Consider the following 18,657-nt stretch of genomic DNA (forward strand, 5'->3'; position numbering starts at 1 on the left):
ACAATGCGGTAAAATCCCGTATAGAAAGAGAAAAGGAGTGGCTTTAGAGAACATTACACTTTACTATAGGGGGCGTTGTCGTACAACGGGCAGGCGGTGCTGTTGAATACCTATCTTCCTTCTAGTCTATCAGTTTGAAATTTGAGATCGTTATTGCAGATAGCTATTGAACACCTGTGCGCGAAATAAAAACAAACCAACAAATGAAATGATAGCGTTTTGCACTTCGTTTATTTTATATTATTCAGTATTATGACTATTCATACTAATTGGGTTTGTCGACTTTCTCTAATTGCAAGTTTTGATGGTTATACAAATTAAGTACATGCATCATCTACGTAGTCTGTGATTGATTATACAAATAAAAAATGTACTTTCCTTCTCATAATAATTGCGTACCCTTACCAGTTAAATAAAAGAATGCTCGTATTTTGACATTCAACATTAACTGTGATGTTCAAATTAAAATCTGTGAATAGTGACATCTACAATATTTTAGTCCTATAATCCGAAATGGTGTGTGTTTTTTTATTTATCTTTAATATTTTGAACATCAGTGCCAACAAAGTGACCAGTGTTCTAATTTTGGCCATTTAAAAGTTCATTTTTACTTAATCCTTTTTTTCTAAAATTGCTTGCTTAGTTTCCGTAGTTTTGATCTGATAGACTCGAAGGAGGGCAACTTGTCAGTAGCACCTAACCCTATCTCTTGGGCTGCTCTTGTCTAACTGAATTGTGGAACTCCACTGTATTGTCGCCCTCCGCTAGTACAGCAGTATGTCTCCGGATTTACAATGTTAAAATCATGGGTTCGATTCCCCTCGGTGGGCTCATCAGATAGCCCGATGTGACTTTGCTATACGAAAATACATACCACTGTATTGTCATAGCGCATCTACAGTCCCAAAGAGTGGAACGTGTTTTTACGGTAGTGTGTCAAGAACCATGGATCTTCTGATTCTTGTAACTACTAGACTATGCACAACCACCTTATTGAAAAAAGCAAGTGAACAAAATTAAGAAAATGTGCTTTTACTGTCTATTATTTATTTTGAAGGATGCTTTAAAGTAGGGACTGTAAAGAGTCAAATATTAATTATTTTATCTGCTGTTTTTACGTTTGGTGTTACTTCACACTTAACTGTCGTGGTTATTATCAAGTAGTGCTCCATAAGTTAGCAGACTTAATAATAGCTGCTAATGTTAATCTTCTGCGGCAGTTTTCAAGTTGCTTTATGCTACAACACTCAATTCTATGGTGGACAGGTAAATATTCTACAACTCTGAAACTACATCATGTATTAATTATTGTGTAACTGTTTTTGCATAATTATTTGAAAGTATTTGTTTTCACACAGTCCACATTTATGGAACTAATGAAGAAAAATGAAAAAGTAGTTTCATTTCATTTATCACTTGAGTCCAGAAATGTTTTAAAGCTATTCGGTATTCACAGAAGTAAGGTTTTAATTAGAACAGTTTTTTTCCCTTCATTTGCTACATAATCTTATGGGTGTGTCTTGTTACCTTTCTCTGACGGAAATAGTAATGAAAATGAAAATGCATACCCATGATACCAAGTAGTGAAAAACAAATAAATGAAACCGTCTAATATATTTGTAGTATAAAGATATTTTGCCATGCTACGAATATAAATAAAATTGATTTTTTTTTTCAGAAACTAGTTTTAATTTTGTTTCACATAATTTTGTTGTTATAGCTTAGACGCATGCGCATTATCACCAGATTATGCAGAGCAGTTTGTAACTTAATTTTATGGTTCATACTTTTAACTTTAATTACATCAGGATTTTCACGTGGAATTTGAAATACGAAAATTTCCCTATGATTTAAAAGACGTCTCACTGATAATAAAGTTACATCATAAGTACCATTTAAATCTGCTAATCACTAACGTGAAGATGTATTTGTGATTATAACTGCTGATTTTAACCTACGTTTAACATGTGTTATTTTAGAAATATGTGTTATTGACATTAAAATTTAAACAACGACTTTTATGAGTTTTCCCAGTTAAAACATCACAAATTTAATTTTATATATACGTATATTTTTAACATTCAATTGTTTTTACTAGAAGCTTTATAAAAATTATCTAATTCGAAGTTATGGTATAAAGTTAATTTGCTTCGTTTCTAAAGAATGTTCTACATAAAGTAACTACTGTGTAATCTATACTAATTATATAGATATAGAGTTTTGTTGGGAAAATATTGAAAATTTATATATTATAAACATGATATACTGACCTTGATTGTGTCCTAGAAATTATTTTGTCCTCTGAGATAATGACTTTTTGAAAGTGGCCAAGACGTGATATTGTCGACTTATATGGTGACCGTAGCTGTGGCCAGAAAGGAATTTTGTTTTCCGTTGTGTGTTAGCTTCTAGATCACGAGTGAAAGAAATAGACATGGAATTTCCTACGTTGTAAGAATAGTCGTTAAAACAGAATGTAGTGGTTACCACAAATTCTAGTAATTAATGCAGAGTTTAGTTATTAACAAAAATTCCAGTTATTAATACAGAGCCTAGTCGTTAATAGAGCCTGGTGGTTGACAAAACCTCTAGGCATTAACACAGGGGCTAGTTATTAACAAATTCTAGTCATTAATTCAGAGTCTAGTCATTAGCATAATCTCTAGTTATTAATGTTTAGACTCGTATTGCACCTTTATACTTAAGGTATAATTTTGTATTCTGTGTACAGTGATGTAACACATTTTTTTACCTTTGTGTTGTAACTTTACAGTTAAATTACACATTCAATTTAACATTTTAAGTTGTGAGTTTAAACTATAGGTCATCGCACAACAATATGACGCGTTTACTAATTTTTTTTGTTCAGGCTGTTTTTGTTCAGTGTAAAATTCTATAAAAACATATTTATCCGATGTTTTTTCTCTTGAGTATAGACTCTTCTATACTGTGATACTGACTTCTCTTACGGAAATACTGGAAGATGTGAGAAGAGAAAATTCATAGTCACTAAAAGTAGTATTTTTTTTACATCACTAAAAGTAGTTTCATTACATGGCGATAAGTTCCTAATGTATTTTTGTTTTATAAATTGCAGAATATTAGCAAATGTTATTACATACCTTCTTTTCTGTGATAGCACTCGCATTCAGTGAAGATTTAGTTGTCAAAATATGAGATTTTCAAGAATATTTTCGCTATTACACTTTTGTTTCTAGACATGAAAAAACTTTCAAATATTAATAAAAGTTCACTTTCTTTTTACAAAAATATTTACTTTATAAAATTATGTGCACTATTTATGCCATACCTTAATTACATTGGATTTTCACAGGAATAACAGAGCTTTCTATTCTAATATAAGTAAGCAACCACGTGTGTGTTTTATATTTTTCTATATAAGTGATATTTAAGTAATTTATTAAGCCCGGCATGTCTATGTGGATTAAGGCGTTAGACTCGTAATCCGAGGGTCGCGGGTTCGAATCTCCGTCGCATCAAACATGCTTGTCCTTTAAGCCTTGAGGGCTTTACAATGTGACCCACTACTTGTTGGTAAAATAGTAGCCCAATAGTTGGCGGTGGGTAGTGATGACTAGTTGCCTTCCCTCTAGTCTTACACTGCTAAATTAGGGACGGTTAGCGCAGATAACCCTCGTGTAGCTTTGCGTGAAATTCAAACAAGTAATTTATTACTTTTGAAACACTGTCGTAGGAAACGTTTTTAAATTATAAGTTTCTCTTAAATATAAGACAAATTTTTAACGAAATGAGTGTGTTTGTGTGTTTTCTTATAGCAAAGCCACATCGGGCTATCTGCTCAGCCCAACCAAATGAGAAATAATCTTACCTGAATTTTCACAGAATAATTTGAATAAAGGTAGTATGGCAGTAACACACGGATAACTGAAAGAGACTAGACCACGATGCTTCTTCAATTTTTTCCAAGATTGTTCACAGGGGTCGTTGTTGCTATTTTCGTACTTTTATCGTTCGCAAGTTGGTGTAATAATGAAAACTACAAAGTTAAAAACGAAATTAATGAAGACAAATTAAACATTTCTTATTTGATTATCAGTTGTTCAGTAAGTGTAAAGTATGAAAACTAAAGGACTCTGTTTCCCATACTCATTAGTTAAAGAATCCAAATAGTTAAAAAAAATCAGCGTGAGTATTATTTAAACGTAACTTTAACTAATCTAATATTGTTGACTTATTTTTCTCTGAAACAAGCACCTAGCATAAAATGCATGCTGTGGGGTTCTATACCCCTCATGTTTCAGGCTCTAGTGTGTCAATCAAACTCCTCTATTATAACCATTTACTTCTATGGTTACCTCAAGAGGGTGTGTGTTTTTTTATAGCAAAGCCACGTCGGGCTATCTTTTCAGCCCACCAAGGGGAATCGAACCCCTGATTTTAGCGTTGTGAATTCGTAGACTTAACGCTGTACTAGTGGAGGCCACTTCAAGAGGGTCATTACCCGATAAAAATTTATTAGAACGCCCACACTTGGCACCCAAGCATGTATGATAAATTTGTTCCCCCCCCCTTAGCTTGTAATCTGTACCTTTCTGCCTGCACTGGGATCTAGATCTTTATCAGAATCTGGGAGGGTGAGGTTCTTCTAAGACCTCTTCTTCTCTACTTTACTGTTGTTGTGATCCTTCGTACAGCAATTTCTATACCATCTTGATGATCCTGTCTGCTAAATGCTAGACGTTACATGTGCGGATTGTGTATCGTTTATTGTTTTAGAGGATACAACAACCCCTCTGAAGGCCGAGTCCATTCATGTAACACTTTAGGCCGTAAACTCCAACACATTACAAACAGTCCCATATATTGAGACACATATATTTTACTTGGTAGTTTATTATGAGAGTATAAAATATGAAATAATCTTTTACAAAAAAATTATTATTATTATTATGCAAATGATATATAGCTAGCAGTAGATGGCCTTTTGCTGTGTTTACAGCAGACATTAACTGAGCTGTGGAAATTTAAGCACAATTTCATAATGTATGATATAGTGGTTAGAATAAAGAGTAATTCGTTTTTTTTGAGACTTTTTGGAAACAGTTGTTCGAACAGTCTAGGAGTTGTCATGTAGTAGCCGTGGATTAGCGTACTTGTGTAAAAAGCTTTGGTTTTTGGGACTTTATATGCTGCTGTGAGGACCGGATTTAATATTGGATGTTGTAGTTTCTTTTTGATTAGCGTAGGTGAGATACCTATTCATGCTTACAGTCTCTACGTCATTTCACTTACCATTGTTAACACAAGTGACTAGTAATGATTGATGTATTATTTGAGTTATTCACATGGTTATCATATTATTTGATAGAAATAGCTCGTATGCACTATGTGTAGAGATTTTTATGTTGTACCTGAGAGTGAACGAATGAGACTTGATCGAGGTTTAGGAGGATCAGCTGCTAGGTAGCCCTCTTCCTCCTCCTGAGTGTGAAGTTTTGGTTTCTTTTTTAATTTCCCACAAAGCTATAAGAGGGCAATGACTTTTAGTAAGCTGTCGCTGTTGCTCCACTGTTTTCGCCAGTCAGACTTCTAGCGTGGCTTGCTCTTTATCGGATTTTGGTTCTAGTATTGTTTAAGTGGTTTATTCATGTGTTCAGTTCATATACAGTTTTAATTGTTTTTTATGCTTTATTAATTTGGTGTAAACAACTAGTTGTTACCTGAGTGTGAGTGGAAATATGAAGCCAGATTAAAAAATGACACGCTGAGAATCCTGAGAAGGGGCGCTAACACAAAATTGGCTGCCAGATTATCAACCCCTCTGAAGGCTGAGTCTGTTCATGTAACACTTTGGGGTGTATACTTCAACACATTACAAACAGTCATACTAGTGTGCTAGAAGTTCGCGGTTAAACAGCTACACGTATTTAGTTTTTTGATGTGTAAATAAAACCTAAAACAGTTTGCTTTCTTATCAAGAGCAGTAGAAAAGTAGCCCTAATAATATTTGAAAACCTGTGATTTTTAAGGTCTAAATTATTTAGCCTGAGAACATTTCTTTGTTAGTTCGTTTTAGGGCTTTATAATGTTAATAATTACAGCTAATGGGTCACCTTCACAAGCCGGGCAGATATAAACACTATTGCCATTTATTGGTTTTCTAAAATTCTATTTGCTATGGAATAGGGTAAAAAAAACAACAACAACAACAAATGAACAAACATGAGAATTGTTAAGCGCCTTTGTCACTTAGCAGCAAATTTGAGGGCTTATAACGCTAAAACTGGGTTCAATACCCGCGATAAGTAGATGACAGAGAGTTAGCCAATTATGTAGCCATGAGCCTAACATCAAACAAATAAACAAACAAGGATTTTTTAAAATCTGATCTTTTTCAAGTTTAATACGCGAAATGTTTTTTTCTCTAAAGATATGTATACTTTTACTAATAAACAGCACTGACTATGTCTTGTCTGTTCTTGCTTTCAGCCCCCACCCCACTTTGTCAACGTTAAGTCTGTTATAACGCTAAAAATCGGGTTTCGATACCCGTGTTAAGCACAACACAAACAACTCATTTGGCAGCTTTACGCTTAACATCAAATAAAATTTAAAAAATTGAAACAGCGTTTCAGCAAATCATAAAGTGGAGCTGCCTGGAGGGATTACGTTACTTCAGTATAGATTATAGTTGTTTTAACTTGTGTTTTTTTATTATGAGTTTTCACAGTATATGTGGTTGTTGCAAAGAAATAATGTTCACTTTGAGTGTGAGATACATACCTTTTAATCTCGATTCTTCCTGGAATGTTGTTACTCTGGGGGTAGTAGTAATACGTTAAGTTGGTTTATAACTTCGTTTAATATGATGAACGTAAAAAAAAAAGAATTATCGCTGTAAGTGGAAGTAAAAATTGTTGAATTGAGAACAAGAGAAAAATATTGTATACGAAAGACGTCGTTACTGAGAAAAGGTGATAAAAGAATCTTAAGGAAAGCACGTACGTGTTGAATGTTCCTAAGGTTTGTTTGAAGTTAAGCACAAAGCAATACAATGAGCTATCTGTGCTCTGTACAACACTGGTATCGAAACCCAAATCTTGGCTTTGTAACTCCACAGATGTCCCCCAGTGGCACAGTGCTATATTTGCGGACTTACACACTAAAACCGGTTTTCGATACCCGTGGTGTGCAGAGCACAGATAGCCCATTGTGTAGCTTTGTGCTTAATTCAAAACAAACAAATATTTTTACACTTAACACAGAGAAAGTTTCAATATTTTTCCTTCTTTTTATCCTTGTAATATTTTTACACTTAACATAGAGAAAGCTTCAGTATTTTTTCTCTTTATCTAATTTTTAGTTGTTCTCCTTCTCTTGCTTACATCTCAGTTTCGGGGCATGTCGTATATTTACTGCTGATGTACGCAGATGTACTTCTTTCTCTTTGGACACTTTAGAGCATTTCCACCACCAAAGCTTTTCTGACCTCCCTTATGGCTAACCTTTGATCAACTGATGTCCCATAATGATCACATCATCGGATGTAACACCTCTGACGTTTGAATACTTTGAATTTGACCTTGCTTCCCTCTCGATAAGAACAATCATCCAGAAATTCTGAGTAGTGGTCTCTACAGTTTCTCACGGATTGCACAAAAGTTTGTAAGTGTTCAGTAGATAATCATTGCTTCTTTGGATATTAGCCAATTATAGAACAACGTACACCTCTGAATTCTTCATAAAATAATGCATATTTCTGAATCAGAGATTGTTAGGGTCTAAATCAATGAAACAAATATATTTAGACTAAACCGTTAGCTTTAACAACGCCAGTCATTAACCAATGACTGAAGTTAGCGTTATTTTTGGTCCATATAATACCTAAACATATCGAAATATATTGGATATAACTCAAAATACTTCCTTTGCTAGTCCACGACATCAGGTAATTTTGTTATTTTATTAAAGTCAAAGCTCTAGTTCACAGACTTTAATTGGTGAAAATTGGATTAGGATCACATTACATGTCGAGACATCTAGTGTGCTATGTTGGACATAGAAGTTTAGCTAAATTTTATCTCACTGGTTTGTGCTTGTATTGTAACGCTGTGTTGTATTTGCACGACTTAAAGAAAGCTTTCTTCCCATAACATAGTTTGAAATTTTCATTATAAGTACTGTAACATACTTAAATATTTAGCTATAATAAAGAGAGTTTTCAATGCTTTTTGGATTCATATTTTTTTGGAACTGAGATACAGTGTAAAAATTGAGCAAGTTTTAGATTACAAACTTGTTTGCTGTTGGAAATTAATAAAATCCGCAAGTTACTCCGCTCTTTGTTTTCATTTTCAATTAGTATCGTATATGATCACAGTTTCCATGATGATGTTTGATCTTCATTCTACACGATTCAGAACAAAAAAGTTGGAGAATGCACCGTCTTTAACTTAAAAACTTTAACTATCAAGCCGATGATTCATCCACACTGTGAAAACTCTTGGCAACAACCCAGTTTCTCTATTCTTACAGAGTTCACCTATGTGTTTATTAACGTTGCTATAGAAACAGGACAACAGCTAATGACTCACTGTGCAACACCCTTGAGCTGACTGATAACAAAGTGATTTTCACATGTTTCTTTAATCATGCAAAATTTATCAATAATTTCAAATGTGCGTAGTATTTTATGATTACTAAGAAATTCGGCAATGTTACAATATGTCGTACAAAGATTTGGTGTTTAATACAGTTGTAGGCCATATTTTTGATGTTGAAACATAGAAGTTGACTAGAGGTGAGCTTCGGGTCTTAGTGATTATCAAATTGGTTTGATATTGCAAGACTAGAACACTTAGAAAGTTTTAAGGATGTGAAATAAAATATTTCAGCACATTCGAAGCTATACTATAAATGAAACGTAGTTGTGAGATGTAAGGAGTCTGTTTTAATATAGAAAGTTGAATCAATCGAAGTGGTTTCGTAAAGTATTTTGAGGCTGTGTTTGCTATAGACCTTACCAAATAAAAACTGTTGCTATATTGCTTTTATTATCAAGTTAAGGCACACAAATTTATATGTGTTTATACGTTGCTTCTATATAGTGTGTCTATATTATTAGTTTGAGATTAATTTCCTTTTTTTTCATTTGATTTTCATTTTGTTCACATTTTCTGTAGTATTTGCATAAACCTTATACTTTGTCGTTAGCTCTCCATAAAGAATCGTTTATATTTGTGGACATTGAGTTGTTTCGTTTTCAATTTTTGAGTCACAGGCCTTTAGTTTATGTCTTTACGAGTCTAATTTTGAGCCTCCTGCTATACTTGTGAGGATCTATAAATTATGTCCTCTAACCAGCATATCACACATATGTGACTAGAACGTTGAACTCATATCAATCATTAATCAAAGTTTGCTAGTTTTCTAATACAGTTGATAAACTTTTTGACTAGGAATGATAAAAGATGTGTCACTGTTTCATATGAGATTTTACTGAAAATGACCAACGTTTTATAGATGTTCCATAAGTTTTTGTTGAAAATAATCAAAAAGGTTTTGCCATCTCGTAAATTTCCACTTTGACAAAAAATGATAAACTATGTGGTGTTATTACTTTACTTGTTTCCTTGATTAGAAGTAACTATATAGTGCTGTTTTATTAATTTCCACTTTGGCTAGAAATGTTGTAACGTGTAGTGATATTATGTAAGTTGTTTCTTTGATTAGAAATAATTGTGTTCTACCGTTTTATGCGCTTTTACTCTGTTTACAATGATTAGTGCGTGATTTTATAAACCTCTTCTTTTTATATTATTTTGGCTTCTTAATAAACAAGAACAGTATGATATACAAATCGTCAGAATTTTGAGTTAACGTGAACTATATCTTGATATACAGGAATTAAATGATAAACAAATTAGAAAAGTTCAGTAAAATAAGTTAATCTGAGGATCCTCTGGACTGAGTACAAGTGTTAGACTGATATTATTATACAAAAATAAACTAAATCTATCAGGGCTGTGTTTTGGAAATGCATTACTATTATTATTAACTCAGTATAAAACTCCAAACTGCAGGTTTTTTTTCATACTGTTCATTACTAAATGGGTTTTACATACGGAATCGGGCCCGGCATGGCCAGGTGGCTAAGGTACTCCACTCGTAATCCGACGGTCTTCGAATTCCCGTCACACTAAACATGCTCGTCCTTTCAGCCGTGGGGGTATTATAATGTACGGTCAATCACACTATTCATTGGTAAAAGAGTAGCCCAAGAGTTAGTGGTTGGTGATGATGGCTAGCTGCCTTCCCTCTAGTCTTACATTGCTAAATTAGGGACGGCTAGCGCAGATAGCCCTCGTGTAGCTTTGCGCGAAATTCAAAGCAAAGAATCATTTTGAGTAATTATATGGTTTTTATCTGTTACTATCCCTGACATAACGGATCAACCAAACAAGTGGGAAGATGTCTCTTATTTTCTAGATAAAATACACAGAATACCCAAGCAGTGATAGTTGAGATTAATTGAAGCTCTGATGATATTTTTATGTATAGCTTATTTTTCCGAAAGGGAGCCGAAGGATACCTAGAGGGTCATTTGTTTTAACAGCTCTAGCCATTATACAGTATTGTGTTATCTGTCAATCATTCATTAAACACAAAAATGACATCACATAAAGGGCGTTTAACATTACAATTTTTACTGTCGTGACGTCAGTAAAACGTACCCATGCCATAAGTCACGAAAAGAATTGTGCACTCTGTAGGCTACAATACAGTCTGGCATATGAACTTCAAAAACATGAAACAAAAAGTTACGTTAGTCTTAACTTGGGTTTTATTTACTTTTGAAACAGTACCCTTTTGGAGACCCTGCGGAAGTACATCTAGTTTGTAATCCAGGAAATTTCTCGGTTTTTCCATTAATCATAAATTAATATAATTTTTTTAATAAGCTGCCTTACGGAAATAAAATATAGAATAGAATGAAGGACATAATGTTTCGTTAATAATATGACAATAAAAATTATTTATCATATCAGTTAGTACTAGGGATCAAAAATAATTGCACAAAACCCTAATACAGTTTGAGCAAAAAGCACCTTAAACAGTAATGGTTCAGTTCAAACAACACTTTAAAACCTTTACTATTGATTGCTAAGGCTGTACACATATAAAAATGCACAAAAAGCACTCATATTATACTTATAAGGAAAGAAAATCCACTCAAAATGTCCCATTTGTAATTATTACTATTCTTTTGCCAACCTACAACAAAAATGGCTTGATCTATTGTACTCAAACCTTTTTGTAGAATACTAAACAAGGTTCTGCAAAGGTTGTATGAGTATTTAAAAGTCGATTTATTTCTTCTATATTTTACGCAAGCTAAAAATATCACAATTCTAGCGTAAATGTTGTCATTGCCCCTTGAAATTAGTTTTCTTAGAACTACTTGGTGTTCCTTTGAAAAGCTTGAACACAATAATAGATGAACATTAGATGACTGTAACATATAGGTATTGAATACATGGTATACTGTACAATTTGTGTCTTTAGAGAGCCAACCCCTATATTATATATGAAGAATTAAAAAAATAAGCACATATAATATTATATTTTATTACATACATTCGTAGAGGAATTATTGTGAAACACACAGAGGTTTATTCAACCGTTATTGTTTTATTTGATTTATTTTTGAATTTCGCGCAAAGCTGTAGGAGGGCTATCTGTGCGAGCCGTCCATAATTTAACAGTGTAAGACAAGAGGGAAGGCAGCTAGACATCACCACCACACACAGCCAACTCGTGGACTATTCTTTTACAAACGAATAGTGGGATTGACCCGTCACATTATAACGCTCCCACGGCTGAAAGAGCGAGCATGTTTGGTGCGGCTGGGATTCAAACCCACAACCCTCGGATTACGAGTCGAACGCCTTAACCCACCTGGCTATGCTGGGCTCGTTATTCGTTGATCCAATTGTTTTTCATATTTCCTGACAAACTCTATAACGTTAAAATATTTGTGTCCCACTTTTAATTTCTTAAAACATGTTTTTTTAATTGTTAGAAAGCTTGTTTGCTGATAAACGCAAAGCTGCACATTGGATTACCTGTGTTCATAACCACCTCGTGGATGGAACCCAGACTTTTTGCGTTATAAACTTTAAAAGGTACCGTAGAGATAATAACATCACCTAGTACAACTAACAGAATGTGTTTATGCTGTTAATATGGCAAACACGATAGGATAACAATCCGTTTGAAGAAGCAAAGCCAAATCTTCGTGTGTTACTGGCTGGAGTTTAGAAACATTACAATAGAAAATATCAGAAAGAGCAGAGGATATAGAAGAAAGACCACCATCTAAAAACCTGAAAAAACAAACAAACTAAAACTTTGTAAGGCCTTGCTGGTAACATTATTCAGTCGGGCATAGATAAAGTTTTAAGAAGTATTCTCAAGAACTCTTCAGAAAAGTGATTTTTAGGGAAGATTAGCAGCGAGAAATACCTTTAATTGCAAAACAAGATGTATTTTGGTCTTTGGAACAGTTGCACGAAGGGATTTGGATGGACGAATATAGATTTCAATCGATTGGTTCTAGTTGACATGTGTATGCTCAGACGTTTCAGAAGGACTGCCTTACGAAAACACTTAAACACACAGAAGGCTTCGTGATGGTTTGGAACACAATATCTACTAATGGTGTTGACCATCTTCATAAAAATTAAGGGAATCATGAATTGTTATAAATACCACAGTATATTGGTTAGCTTGTCTTGTAGTTAAGCACAAATTTATACTACGGGCTATCTGTGCCGTGCTTACCACAGGTATCAAAAGATTGTTTTTAGCACTGTAAGTCTTCAGATTTACTGCTGAGCCACTGGTAAAAGAAGGTAGTATAGTAGTTAATCATGTTACAACGTAAGATTGTGCAAAATTTCATATTTAAAGACGAAAAAACCCTAAATGCTCTTTTGATAAATACCGATCTTATGTGGTGAAAAGAGGAAGCTCATAAGATATACAGTGAAATGAATGGCTGCTACAAGGTCCAGACATTAATTCCACAGAAAAAATTTGAGATTTTTCAAGAAATCGAAGTTTTACAATAGTTTTTATTTTATAAAATGTATGTTTATTTGTACATTGTTTCTGTCACAAGTTGGATCATTGCCAAGTGCACAAAGCTTAGGCTAAAATCTAATGTAACGTAAGTTCTATTTGTGTTTTAAATAGTGAGTTACCAGTGTTACTTGTTCTATAGAACTTCTAACCGCGAGTAAGGACAGTGTTATAGTTGCATTTTGTTAGTACAACTTTTTACAGTAGACTGAAGGAGGTTACATGAAATCGTTGACTTGATATAATAAGATTCCTGTTCACTCAGAAGTAAAAACTAAACGCATGCTAAGAAACCTACAATTAATCCAGTTTTCCAGAAAGCATTTACTAAATACAATGCAACAACTACGAGAAAGTTCAAAACCCCCTCTCTGAAGTGCATATATAAGAAAATAAAAACTCCTCGTTCGAGAGCATATATACATAAATAAAACATCGTCTCTCGTTCCATATATACATAAATAAAAACAACCATTATTTTTTCGGTTAAAACAACATATTGAAAAATGAACCAGATATTAATAGAAAATAATTGGAGAATCCTTCCTAATGAAATCTAATGAACCTTCTATTAACAAACGCCCCACATTTTTCACCATCAATTCCTCCGATTATTTTTCAACCTAACCAAACTCTTGAAACATTCATAACAAAAACTATAACACTATTCTTACCTGTCATTACAAATTCTGTAGTGGAACTAAAATAGATACATTCCTTACTTAAAATACATTACGTTTTAGCCTAAGCTTCGGCTGACTTAAAATTTAGGTCGTTCTATTTTTAGACTTTTTTTGCCCTTTGTTTTCTTTCAGTCCTTCCAGGATGAATATTTCGCTTTTACATTAATCCATAAGTATAGAAAGAGTTGCGCTCAGTGTTGATTTTGTTATTTGACATACATTTATTTATTAGTTTTATAGTTTATATTTGGTATAACACATCATGACACAAACAGAAAGAATTAAATAACATGAAGTTTAAGTAATCTAATTTATCATACTCGGTTCAATTTAATAGAAGATTTTGATAAATAATTAATTGTTACAAAATCTTACAAAAATTGTTTAAGTAATATATCAGTATTAAAAGGCAACAATGAATTATTGAAATGGTTACCTTGCACAGAATTACACTAGACAGTCACGTCTATGACATTTATCGAACGAATTTAACTGAACAAGAAACTGTTACAATAAAGGCAGAACATATTTATGATTATTCTGTTCTTCATTATTAACTGATATGAACGATTTGATGGAAAAGGTAGGGAGTAATAAATAACATGGAGTTAATACGGAAGATATAATATCAAACAAGAGTTAAGTGTACAGTAAGTATCAAGCAGCATAATTCGCAAGTTCATTAATTGAAATTTGTTCACATATTAAGTTGGAACATAACAGTGATTTAAATGAAAATAACGATTGAAAAATCTCTATATAGAGGTTGACGTTGAGAGTTTTGAACCACCAATATTAAAATCAAGATTTCAAAATTTTCGGTCGATCATCTAACAATTAATAGATGGTTTGAAATATAGAAACAATATCACATTTATAATACTCTAAATAGAGAAACTGGGGTATTTTGTGAGTAACAGAATAAATACATGAAAAATATTATAGTATTTAACCATAAGTTTGAGTAAAAACTTGCAAATTTAACTTCAGTCTCGATAGGTTTACGTAAGTCATGTATAAGAAATTATATTTATCTCTGATAAAAAGGTAGTATTTTGTATATGTTGATAAAATGAAGAGGTAAACTTGCATTTATTCTACGTGCATATATTTACTATAATATAATGAAAACTATATTAACGTTTATATTATATTGATAAATAGTTGAACTAAATACAGATTGATATTTTCCATGAGTAGTTGGAGATTTTAATGTAACATTGAACTCAGAATTATATCTTAAACCTCCAGGAGATCATATATCATAAGGTGAAAGATCAAGTATTTGTTAAATCAGTTTGGTTTATTAGACTGTTTTCCATATCATTATTCAGATAAGTAGTACATCATTCTAATAACAAGATATTTGAAAGTATCACATGTGAGAGAAATACACCGAATTATACCAGTTTTCCGAACTGAACAAACTAAAAACCTTTAAGGATGTTAGAATGTTGTTGGATCGTTTGAAAGGAATGGTTAAGAACAAAATGAAAGATTGAACATTTAGAAATAGATGTTTTGGTATAACCTTACTAACGATATGTATCTCATCTATGAGCAGGTCCTGAAAGAGCTTTGTACATTTTTAGCTGAGAACAGTGAAATGCACGAATAAATAAAAAAATTAGAGAAACTGGCACTCCTACATCTTATATTTTAGATTAGATAAACAAACGCCTAATAAGCAGAAAAAACTCTATTATAACAGTTTTGAATAACAAGTGGTATAATAACTCAGAATTCAAATGAAATAAATTCTATAAATACATATTTTTGTAACATTATATTCAGAAAGAACAGTAAACTAAAGTAACGACTGTTTCTATGAAGGCTTACCAAGAAATGTAGAAAAGTTCACAGATGTATCTTTAACGCTTACAGAAATGGCTGTTGTTTGCCAATCATTAGCAAAATATAAGTATTTTGGAACTGATGGCCTAACAGTTGAATTTGGTTAGCAAACGTTTCACCTAAGATTTGGAATTCTCTACTCGAAGTTTTCATTGAATTTATCGAAACAGATGAATTTTGTACAAATGTGAAAGAAACATTTTTCTTTTATCGTCAAGCATAAGCTACACAGTTTTTACTGTGCTCACAACAGCTATCGAAACCCGTTTTTTTAGCGTTATAAACATTCAATGAATTTTTGGAGACAAGTAAATTTTGTAGAAGTAAAAACAAATAAATAATGAGGTCAATATCCATAAAGGGAGTGTGACCGAGTCTTACTTCTATGTGCTGAATATAGAATATTTTTAAAGCTGTAACAAAAATAATGAAACTTGTTAAGAGTCACTTGGTTCATGAGACTGGAAATTATTCTCTTCCCGTTCGATACTTTTAGATAATACACATGTTATGCGTGATATAATAAATTTTTCAATCCACGATGACTTATGCTTAACTATCATAGATTTAATTTTGGAAGAGCATTCAACCACATAAACAACAGTCATTTAAGAAAGGCACTCAGAAAACTTGTTTTTGGTGGTAATATTCTAAAGGCAGTTGGCTTGATATTCAAAAATGCCATATTTTATGTAGTTCGTAGATTGGTTTCAACTTCTACTACACCTTTTGAGAGGTATGAGACAAAGAGATTCGGTAAGTGGATATACATTATTTATTCACATTAAGTAAAGAACCCTTTCTATTATTTAAAAAAGAAACTCATTTTGGTAAGAACACTGTTATGTTTAGGTAATAATCAAACACTTATTTTATCTTTTTTATGCTAAGGGAATAAATATATACAGAATGATGGAAACAGCGAGAGTTTTCAACAGATAAGTGACGACAACATAAAAACATTATTAATAGTGTTGTTCTCTCCACCAATGGCACAGCGGAATGTCTGCAGACTTACACTGCTAAAACCGGGTTTCGATACCCGTGGCGGGCAGCGCATAGATAGCTCATTGTGTAACTTTGTGCTTTATTCAAAACAAACAAACGAACAAAAGTGTTGGATTAATTGGATATGTAACTATTAATGGACAAAGTAAGACATATAGTTTAGAATGGTCAGTTATAAAACAAGATACTGAAATCGTTTATAGGAATTCAGTAAAAAAAGTGAATTTGGTTTTGAATGAACATCGTTCAAAATTACCGAAAAGTTGAAGGGAAAACAGTATTCAGAAAAACGCCATGCGGATACACACTGGAGATTTGTGTACCACTACCTTTCCCACCATGGCTAAAGTGAATAAATGTTGCTGAAGATGAAATGAACTTGTAATGCAGTACAATGGAAAGTCACAAGTAGCATAAGTATTATTTTAGTTATGTTGTAAGTATTCGCATGCTTGATGCAAAGAAATAAAACTTAGAGTAGATGTAAGTGCTCATCTATTAGTTACCTGCAACTAGTTTTGCTTATAATGAAGCATAATTATAAAAATAAGAATAAGACAGGTAACTAAAATCAGACAACTGGGAATGCTAAGTAAACTCAAACTGGCATGCCATCTCTTGCTTTTCTTTCAGAACAATGGGCCATCTGTTGTGTCCACCACATTGAATAAAACCGCTTATTTAAACATTGTAAAATTTTCTGGGTTCGAGAAGTGATTCTATAGGATACGGTACAAATGTAGGTAAATTATAAAGGAGGCAGTCGGTTCCGTTATTCAGTTCAGCGGACCATAGCAGATAAACCTTTCAGAATTTGGGAGCTGTTGGCCGACTGTTCTTTATCTGGTCAGTACTTCAAGTTTAGGGACGACTCTATTTCAACTCTAAGGGGTCTCTAACATGGTCTTTTAGCTCACGTGAGAATAAGGTGCGTTTGGTTTAAAAATTATAATGCTAGTTACAACGTATTCATTTAACATGACCCCCGCTCGTACAGCGGTTTGTCTACGGATTTACAACACTAAAATAAGGGGTTCAATTCCCCTCGGTGGGCTCAGCAGATAGCCCGATGTGGCTTTGCTAGAAAAAAACACACACACACACTCATTTAACATTCCTACGAAAAGTGGGGCCTAATAGGCCCCAGAGCAACTTGAAAGGTTATTAATATTAGGCTAATAATTTTGTATTTAAATGAAATTGCCATTTAAATCCATTAATAAATGGATTAACGAGATTCCCACTGTCCCTATCTACTATCTAGCGAAACCACAGCCAGGGGAACGGGCTTGGAGAAATCAGGACTAGAAACGTCTTTTCGTAGAAGTGTTAACGTATTTGAAATCTGAAATTATTAGTTAAATTGAACTCATTTATGATTGTTTCAGCACACACATATACACATAAATATTCCAAATAAAATGAATTTTGTATCGTACTTCATCTGTAGGTATTATAATAAATCTAGCTGGAGTTAATTTATTTTTATAATATGCGAGAGATACTTTTAAGCTTGTTTTTTTCTATTAACATTTATTAGTAAATTATTTCATTTATTTTTAACCTCATAATAATAGGAAGTTGTAATTAGACGTATTAAATGTTAATGTTTTTATATTGATATGAGACCAGTATGAAAGCTGGAATGCTACTTTGAAGTATTTTTTACACCAGAATAAAACCCTTCTGTGACCTGGCTGTCGGAATAACTTTTATTTTTATTTTCATAATTGTATTTTATTAGTAGCAATTACAATATTTTCCTTATAAGTGGATGTAAATGTTAGTTTTGAACGTAAGATGATGTGAGTTTGAACATCTGTATCTGCTCCTAATGTATTATACGTTGTATACAGTTAATTTGCAGACGGTGGTTATATTTGATGGCTGGTGTATATGGTTGGCTTTCAGACGGTGGTTAAATATGATAGCTGATGTATATGGTTGGCTTGCAAACAGTGATTACATTGCCTGCTCTGTTTCTTCA

The 18,657-nt window shown here is 33.0% G+C and overlaps 1 protein-coding gene across 7 annotated transcripts in view; it reads left to right on the top strand.

The window, feature by feature from the left end:
- Positions 1–18,657, top strand: part of LOC143222785 (RNA binding protein fox-1 homolog 1-like) — a 104,151-nt gene that overhangs the window by 3,660 nt on the left and 81,834 nt on the right. Inside the window, exon 2 of one of the 7 annotated variants that reach the window (XM_076449753.1) lies at positions 7,443–7,647. The exons of the other annotated variants lie outside the window; for them this stretch is intronic. The gene's annotated coding sequence lies outside the window, so the exon portion shown is untranslated. The remainder of the gene's footprint in view (positions 1–7,442; positions 7,648–18,657) is intronic. 7 annotated transcript variants of the gene reach the window in all.

The sequence above is a fragment of the Tachypleus tridentatus genome, chromosome 8 (genome assembly GCF_004210375.1).
Source record: "Tachypleus tridentatus isolate NWPU-2018 chromosome 8, ASM421037v1, whole genome shotgun sequence".
NCBI classification, from domain to species: domain Eukaryota; kingdom Metazoa; phylum Arthropoda; class Merostomata; order Xiphosura; family Limulidae; genus Tachypleus; species Tachypleus tridentatus.